General features: G+C 40.1%; 1 protein-coding gene across 1 annotated transcript in view; it reads left to right on the top strand.

The window, feature by feature from the left end:
- The window catches only part of SULF2 (sulfatase 2), a 193265-nt gene that overhangs the window by 6659 nt on the left and 177811 nt on the right, over positions 1 to 8795 (top strand). The gene's annotated exons all lie outside the window — the stretch shown is intronic.

Raw genomic sequence — 8795 nt, 5'->3', positions numbered from 1 at the left:
GAGTTTTGCATCTCCTAGGTCAGGCTTCCTCAACCTCGGCCCTCCAGATGTTTTGAGACTACAATTCCCAGCATCCCTGACCACTGGGAGTTGTAGGTCAAAAACATCTGGAGGGCCAAGGTTAAGGAAGCCTGTCCTAGATGGACTACCTTCCCAGGTTGACCAGCCCTATCTGCCTCTCACTTCCTTCTACAGCATGTGCAGAAACCACCTTCTTGACCATTGGACCCACTATTAGTCTTGTCCACTCAATCCATCGTAGCCTGTCTTTGCATGCAGGGGAAGTCCCTAACTCACTGAGGGTTTGAGACCCACTGTCTACCCTCACCTGCTTTAGCCGTCCAGTTGAAGCTGTTCCTGAGGGGTGGCTGCTGTTGCACGCTGACAGCTTCTAGGAGCCACAGGTGATAGCTGAATGCAACAGAGGAAACCAACACAGCAGTTGTGCTAGCAGAAACCCATCACACAACAGATTGTGCAATCTATTGTGCAATAACGTAACCAGCAAACAGCTTATGCATTCACTTGTACAACAACATTCTACTGGTGGAAAACATTTTGCAGCAGAACAAGCATACTGCTAATGATTTTAAGTGAGCACTGCTGTGGAGGTAGGGGGTGATTAACAAAATCACTCCTCCTGGCAAACTGGGAATATCCTCCCACACACCCAAGTTTAGGATATTCCACCATTCTTCAGCAGAGTTTCTTTTTCTTTGAGGAAAAATAAGTGGCTCACGTAAATGTGAACAAACTTCAGTAATAAACTGAGAGAAAACTGTAACAAAATAACATGATGAAAGAAACTAAATAAAACAACATGAGGAAAATCTGAGGCAAGAAGCAAGAAGAGGCAGTTGGTCCCTCTTAACTGACATTCTTAACAGAACACACATTAAAGGGAGGGGCTGATTCCGAAACATAACACACAAGCCCCGCCCACCAGATACAAAGTACTTTACTATTCAAATTAGGCCCCAGTGTTTTTCTTACAAGCACTACATTGGCCACAACATAATTTTTTTTATTTATTTGAATTTTTCAGTGTACAATTTTGTACACTCTGATTTTCCCCATCAAGCATGCTGGAGAGTTTTAACACTGAAACTGCAGTACTTCAGAGAGGTACAAAATCCTATTGATATAAGTCTGGGATCAGCAAAGTTCACATTAAAATATGAACCAAACTTTATTTCTTCTTGATATTTCATACTAATTAGTAAGCTGGTGGTTTTAGGCTCTGACGTGAAGTCAAGGTTCAATATGGAATAGAATAGTAAGGAAACACATTCTCATGCCCTTTTAGCTTTTCCAGATTTTCTGCCAGATATCCTCCAGACAAAACACCCAGGTTTCTTTATTTCGGGAAATATTTTAATCCAACTAGACGGAAGCTATTGGGTACGCTAAGCATGTACCTGAACTAAAGCATGACTTTTTTGTTTCAGATTAATTGAATAATATCTATCAGGAATAGGGAAAATATGCTTAACATTTATTTCTGGTGACTATTAACCTTTAAAAGGTTACTTTGTGATCCCAGGCTAATTCTTCTCCACAAGAAAAGTATAATGGGGGCTATAAACCGTCTTGTTCTGAGAAGTGGAGAATCTGTGAATACTAAAAATCTAGCCATAACACTAGTAAGGACCATCAGCTCGCTCCATAGAGCAAAGCACACTTTGTGATATACCAGATAATTGTTCTCCTTTTAAAATGCTAATTGCGCAACTTTCAAGAGCTCTTAATAGGCTTATGCTCTGACAAGTTGATTTGAATGTTACTTAGCTGTTGAGAGTAATAGAAATGATACCCCTCGAGTCCTAGGCAATACAACAGCTGCGATTTGTACTTTAGGAAGGAAGCAAGCAACCTATTCTGGTTGGTTCAAATCAGGTCAACTGTTCCTCTGGCTTAGTACTGTCTAGGGTCAAAGTTTTTTTTCCTAGCTCTCCAACATAATGCCCTTTAACTGGTGCATAATCAGTATGCAGGTGCTTTAATGAATTTCCTAAGCAAAAAAATGAGAAGTCCTTACTGTAATGAATTTGCATTTTAAGGGGATAACTCTTCTCCCTCTCCATGCCCCTCCCCCCAAAAATAGGCTCTGAGGGGGGTCAAGAACCCTCAGAAGTGTGCAGAGGGAAGGAGGGTAGCTTCATTGCTTGTACAGATGGAACTATTGGAAGAGCATTACATTGAATTGCACCCTAGATGTAACTTGCGTCCCTTAAACATGCCAACATCTTTTGCATTAGCAGAGAACTATGATCTCTTCTCTCATCCCAGAATAGCATATAAGAAAATTTTGAAATTACTGAAACCCAGACCACCACCTGCTTTTACACAGACTGTGTACACACCATACACTTAAAGCACATCTCCCCAGCTGCCCAGCACCTATTTGGGGGTGGGGGTGGGGCAAGCCTCACCTAGTGCAAAGCAAACTCTCATGTGGATTGGCTCCATTGCTTCTGAACTGCTGGCACAAAGTCAACTAGATCTCAGTCCTAGTCTGCAGGCTTGTAATTTATTCAGGTCACATCCCAGTGCTGCTTCATCTGATGCTGCTGTTCCTTGCCACAGTATGTTCAAGGTGCTTTTTATAATCCCCATCAGGAACAAAGCAGAATTGCCAGTCTCGTTCTTATACAATCTTGTGCCCCCCCTTTTTTCTTTCTCCCCCCCAGTCCCATCTTCCTTTATCTACAGATTTTAATAAATAAATAAATAAATGCACAAGTAAATTACCTTTACTTCTGCCCCTTCCAATATTTCCCTGGCCTTTGCATGCAATGCATTTTGTTGTGGGTTTCTTTTGTAAGGCCAGTAAGGTGGCTTTTTTTTAAGGTACCCCTTTTGAGAGTCTTTCTACTTTTTTTGCAGGTAGGTGTGTAGGAAAGGAACTTTGCTTAAACATTCAAAGTGTCCATGAGAGCCAAGGGGATAAAAAAAAGCTTTGAGGAAATTGATGCATTAATTATCCATCTGCCCTATCCTGCTCTTATACAGAAAATATTATCCTATTTCAATTCCTGGCATGCTAGGGTGGTAGTGTAACTCAATTAGCAAATCATGATTTGATTAACAGAGCTTGCAAGTTTGAGGGTGCTTCCAAATGACCTGTTTATTGAGCATTCATCCTGATTTGTTTGGAGGGAGATTAGACAACATTGGCTGTTTAATGAGTATTCATTCTGATTTGTTTATGGGGATATTAGATGATGTTGCAGCAAAGCAACTGTTATCCCATACTTTCCAATGCATTTTCATCACTGACATAGTGATCAGGCCCAATGCATTATGGCAATGGGGCTGGCTCAGGGTCCAATGGATACTGGGCTATCTCTACTCCTCCTTGCCCTTTGAGAGATCCCACTGGCAGTTTTTCCACATTCAGTTTCAGCAGGTGGAATAGAGCAGTGTTTTTCAACCTTTTTGGGGCAAAGGCACACTTGTTTCATGAAAAAAATCACGAGGCACACCACCATTAGAAAATGTTAAAAAAATTAACTCTGTGCCTATATTGACTATATATAAAGTAATTTTTCAATTTTTCCCACGGCACACCAGGCAACATCTCGCGGCACACTAGTGTGCCGCGGAACAGTGGTTGAAAAACACTGGAATAGAGAGCTACATACTGGTGAAGTTCCACTAGTGCCATTCTGTAGGCAGAGGCTGGCAGGACTGGTTAGGAGGACATCTGCACCCAGTCTAAACCCCCAAGCCAACCTGGTACAAAGGGAGTTTGGATTGTGCCCTGATGCCTGAAGTTTATGTCACATTGTGTCTGGCTGGGTGTATGTGTGTGTGTAGTTTCTGGGTTTTTTTAACTGATCCTTATTAGGGAATATTTCTTTTAAAAAAATTATATAAGAAGTACAAATAATTTCAATCTAGCAGAATTTTCTAGAGAATTTCTAGAGAATTTAATTCTCCCAATTATTGCAGCTTTGACACAAACTCTTGTTTGGACTTGGACAGCTAAACTGGTCTCCAAACTTGCCTGCCTGGTTCTTCTCACACAGAACTTTTATTGTCAGTTGGATTCCACGTTCTACCTTCGTCTCTGCAAAACTGATTGCTGTTTGCCCAGTGTTTATGAAAATGGGATTCTAGGATGCTATGGGGATAACATTGTCTGTAAGGAAAGGAAGAAAATACATTACTTTTGCTATATATTACTTTTGCAGTGTCTGATGCATCACAAACTAAATGCATAGTTAGTTTTACCACTACTGTGGTGAAATCCACCTAGTTACTTTTTATGGCACACTGGAATTCTTTCTTAAGTTAAAAATTGATTCCCCCCCCTTCCAAGCATTAAAATTGAGTAGGTATCTACTGCACATCTTGCTGAATCGTTTTAAGAGGCAACATAAATTTATGGCTCTATACAGAAACATCATGATTTAATCAGGATGACAAAATGTGACTTACGCAGGAAGCATGCTATTTTTTTATATATAGTTTTTTGGATACTTACATTGGCTTTAGTCCCTTGTGAATTAAACCATTTAAAACACGAAATGGAAAAAGTCCTCCTAATCTTCCTTTTGAATGAGCCGTGAAATAGGATCCATGAACTGCCTGAAGTGTGAAGAGGTTAGCATGGCTGGGTTCCAAGATCTTTGTGTGAGATATTAGGAGATTTATTCTCTGCTGAAAAGCTATGGGGGAAATGGTCATAATTTTTGATAAAACCATAAAGTATATCTAAAAATACCTGCAAATGTTCCCTGCGGAAAGTCTTAGAAACTTAAATCCTCCTAGCAAATGTGTGTAAAATAAAAACGAATTTGCAGATGTACCATATACTTGGTTATAAATTTCCTTTATCAGTGTAAAAACGAATGGCAGTTTAATTGACTGGGTTTAATTCTAGAAATTGTGGTGTGTTGCAGTTGTTTTCTTTCTCATCCAAGATTAAGAAATCTGCAGACTTTTAAACTAGCGTCTACAGTAGATTGCATCCTATTTGCAAAAAACGTCTCTTTTTACTTACTTTAAGGCACAGCTCATCTCCACATTCTACAATAAATGTTACAGCTGATCCAATAGGATGATACACATTCACGAAAGGGGTGTTGTATGTGCATTTCACAGGATGAAAATCTGATTCAGAAGCTACAAAGATTTAGTTGGTACCACCAAATCCTCTGCTTGCGAGTGAAAAATAGAGAACAGGAGGCTGGATTAAGCCTTCCACCTTCTGTCCTCCTCCTGAATAGAAGTGGCACTGGACACAATTTGATGGCTCATAGATTGGACTTTCTGCCAGGGAAAATACAAACCCTTTTCTTCCAATTGGATTAGAAGCATTTTTTTTAAAAAATCTATCCCACTCTTCAGTCTAATAGGCTCTCGGAATGCCTTACATAGATCAGTTGACAAACAAGGCAGTTCCTGCCTGTAGATTTGCAGTCTAAAAGACACAACACAAAATGATGAAGGGAAGAGGAGGGAAGAGGTCAATAAGCAGATTCAGGTCCAAATGTCCACTAGCTCACAGGTAGGTAAATTGTTCTTCAATTCTTGGATCCAAAACATGCTTTGGTCCACTTATATGTTTTCACATTTACAAACTATTGGCATTTCAAGCACAAAAGATCAGCTAAGTAAAATTGAATTTATTATATTGGGCATAAGATGTGACAAACTACAATCCGCAACTTGTCGGTTGTGCTTGGTTTGATGTGTGTTGACTTGCACAGATTTAACAGTGGTTCCTGTTACCTGTTAAGCATATTTCTCTTAGCAGATTTGGTATCTCTTATAAAGATTTCTTATCCCATCATCATCAAATTACAGCATTCAGAATTACTTGAGGAAAATCCCTGGTGTAAAATTGTTACAATTCTTGCTTAATTCTCCAAGGACTCTAAACTAGACTTGAAACACTATACAGTACATTTCAGTAGGATAAAGGTCTGTCAGGTTTTCCTCTGTATTTTGCTGCTGAATACTTGTGCAAAGCCAATAACTCTTAATGTCCAGGCAATAATGGTAGACTGCCTAATTTAGTTGTCTTCGCAACTTATTACTGTGTGTGTAACTTTGTGCAAATGTTTTAAAGCTCTGGAGACTGGCAGCAATTATATGCTCTAATTTCCATTTAGACAATCAGGATTTTTCTCCACAAAAGTTTTGTTTCCTTTTAAAAGTATGAGAGGCATTGACTATTTCCAGGGATCCTAGGATAACGACCCATTGATTGATTTCAGCTAGTGGATTTGTATCTGTGTAATAATAATAATAATAATAATAATAATAATAATAATAATTTATACCCCGCCCATCTGGCTGGGTTTCCCCAGCCACTCTGGGCGGCTAACAACAAAAGATTAAAAATACATTAAAACATCAGTCATTTAAAAACTTCTCTAAACAGGGCTGCCTTCAGATGTCTTCTAAACGTCAGATCGTTGTTTATTTCCTTGACATCTGATGGGAGGGCATTCCAAAGGGCGAGCGCCACTACCGAGAAGGCCCTCTGCCTGGTTCTCTGTAACTTCACTTCTCATGATGGGGATGGAGACGCTCCTTCAGGTATACTGGGCCGAGGCCGTTTAGGGCTTTAAAGGTCAGCGTCAACACTTTCAATTGTGCTTGGAAACGTACTGGGCACCAATGTAGGCCTTTCAAGACCAGTGTTATGTGGTCTCAGTGGCCACTCCCAGTCACCAGTCTAGCTGCCGCATACTGGAAAGGGGGAAACTGGAGGTTAAAGTGGTTGAGTGAGGTGCAGAGTAATTTAGTGGCCACAATACCATTTTTATATGAAAAGCACAGAAAACTTTTTTTCCAGGATAACAACATTGTGTGGAATCTGTCTAAAGGTGAAAAGTACATTGAAATCCTCCTAAATAAAATTCTGTGTGTAAGCAGAACTAAAATAATTTGCAGACATGTCTGCATTTTATATTTAATCTTTTGCTGCCAATTATTTTTAGCCTTGTTTTATAAGACCTGTCATTAGGCCTCATAGTGATTACACTCCATGGCATTAATTTATAAATGGCAAGTCACTGACTTTGTTAGTCTTGTGCAATGCTGGGTAGTATCCAAGAGCACTTATACACATCAAAACATTACCTATGAGATCTCCAGATATACCGATATTTCTTTACTAGTGATTGGATTTGCTTAAAAAACACACATTTCAATTTGATTTGTTTAAAACTGCAATAACTGTTCTTATTTGGGTAAATAGAACTAGACAAGGGAATGCTAATCTTGCCTCTCTGACTGCCACAACATCTAGTTCCATCATGAATAATACAAAATAGGCTTTCACCATTCCATCTATTTCTGAAGTTTTGAGGCAAGTTCTGATTCATATGTAGCCAAAATGACACTGATACACACTTTAGGGAGGCAGGTTTGTGGGGATCGGATCGCAAAATTGCAGAGATGCAAAATAACTTTAGGTTAGGGGGGGGAAACAACTAAGGGGAGAACCTCCAAAACACAGTCCAGCGAGGATTTGGGTGGAGTCAATGCTCATGGCAGCGTGAGTGAGTTGGGGGTTTATAGTGAAAAACTGGTGGGAGGAGAAATGGAATTGACTATCGTGTAAAAGAGCATGTCTGGCTGGCTGGAACACTAGACCGGAATGCAATATTTTGTGCAATATTTCACATTGTGGTATTCCACAGTGCAATATTTTCTTGTGGGCGCCTCTTACTATCATTTTAGTCTTGCATTCGCATTCATGTTTAAATGAGGCATGTTCAAGATCCTATGTGCACTTTAGCAGCTGCCTGTTCTGTAATAGGTGTATATTTGCCTTCTAGCTGGGTAAGATATCTGATCTGATCAGACTGTTTGTGTTACACTTCAAATTCTTTGTTACCACAACCCATTTATGATACTTTCCCCTCTCATGGACACTATAATAGGTGTTAGTTTTGTTTTTTAGGACTTGGGGGTTTGGTTTGGATGATACCTTGTGGCCCCTCCAAGCCTGTGGTTTTATATCTGTAGGATGGGAATCTGATAGCAAAAGGAACTGGTGAAGTGGTCATACCAGTCGGTTTGTTAATTTAATGGACCTAGCCAGGCCTGTTAAACATCCTTTTTACATGTCTAAAGAGTTGAACAAGCACATGTGAGTTGCCATAGAAACAACTAGCTAATGAAGCTTCCAGAAGGAGTGGGAAGGTCATTGACTGGGGGTCATTGTCATCCAATGGATAGGAGAGCAATAGACCAGGGGGCTACGCTGGCCTAGTGTCATCTGGAACTGGGAAGACGCAGTAGCTTGACAATCTCTTTCTTCTGGGTCTAAATCTAAGGCGTTGGCAACCCCCCTAAAAACATAAAGGAGGGGAATAAGATCAGTTGGAATATTACCGGTAGTTCTTTGAGCCCTTCCATATTGTGTTCAGGCTGTATATATGTGTAAGTAAAAAGATACAGACACCATGGCTTCCAGTGGCCTTCATTCCTGAAGGGAACTTGACACTGAGGTATGTGCTGGAACCTCTGAAATCTCTCACCACTCAGAGATTGGGGTGCACATTATAGTAATAGTTAAGGCACCATGATATAAGACATAAGACAGCACAGTGAATTCACTATACTATCACACCATGGATTTATGTTGGTATAGGGGATTTAGTTGCAATTCACTTCAGTCAGCCCAATTCATTTGATTTTAAGCAGGAGGGTTCGTGTCAGTGTGTCAGGCTGCAATCCTATGCACACAGTTGGTCATACATCTGACCTGCATAGGATTTACCTGGTGAAAGAGCCCGAAATCTACAGACATAAGAGAAGCTGTAATCTGT

Source organism: Lacerta agilis, chromosome 6, assembly GCF_009819535.1.
Source record: "Lacerta agilis isolate rLacAgi1 chromosome 6, rLacAgi1.pri, whole genome shotgun sequence".
In the NCBI taxonomy this organism is placed as follows: Eukaryota; Metazoa; Chordata; class Lepidosauria; order Squamata; family Lacertidae; genus Lacerta; species Lacerta agilis.
The sequence above is the reverse complement of the archived record's forward strand: the minus strand, read 5'-3'. Positions and strand labels throughout refer to the sequence as shown.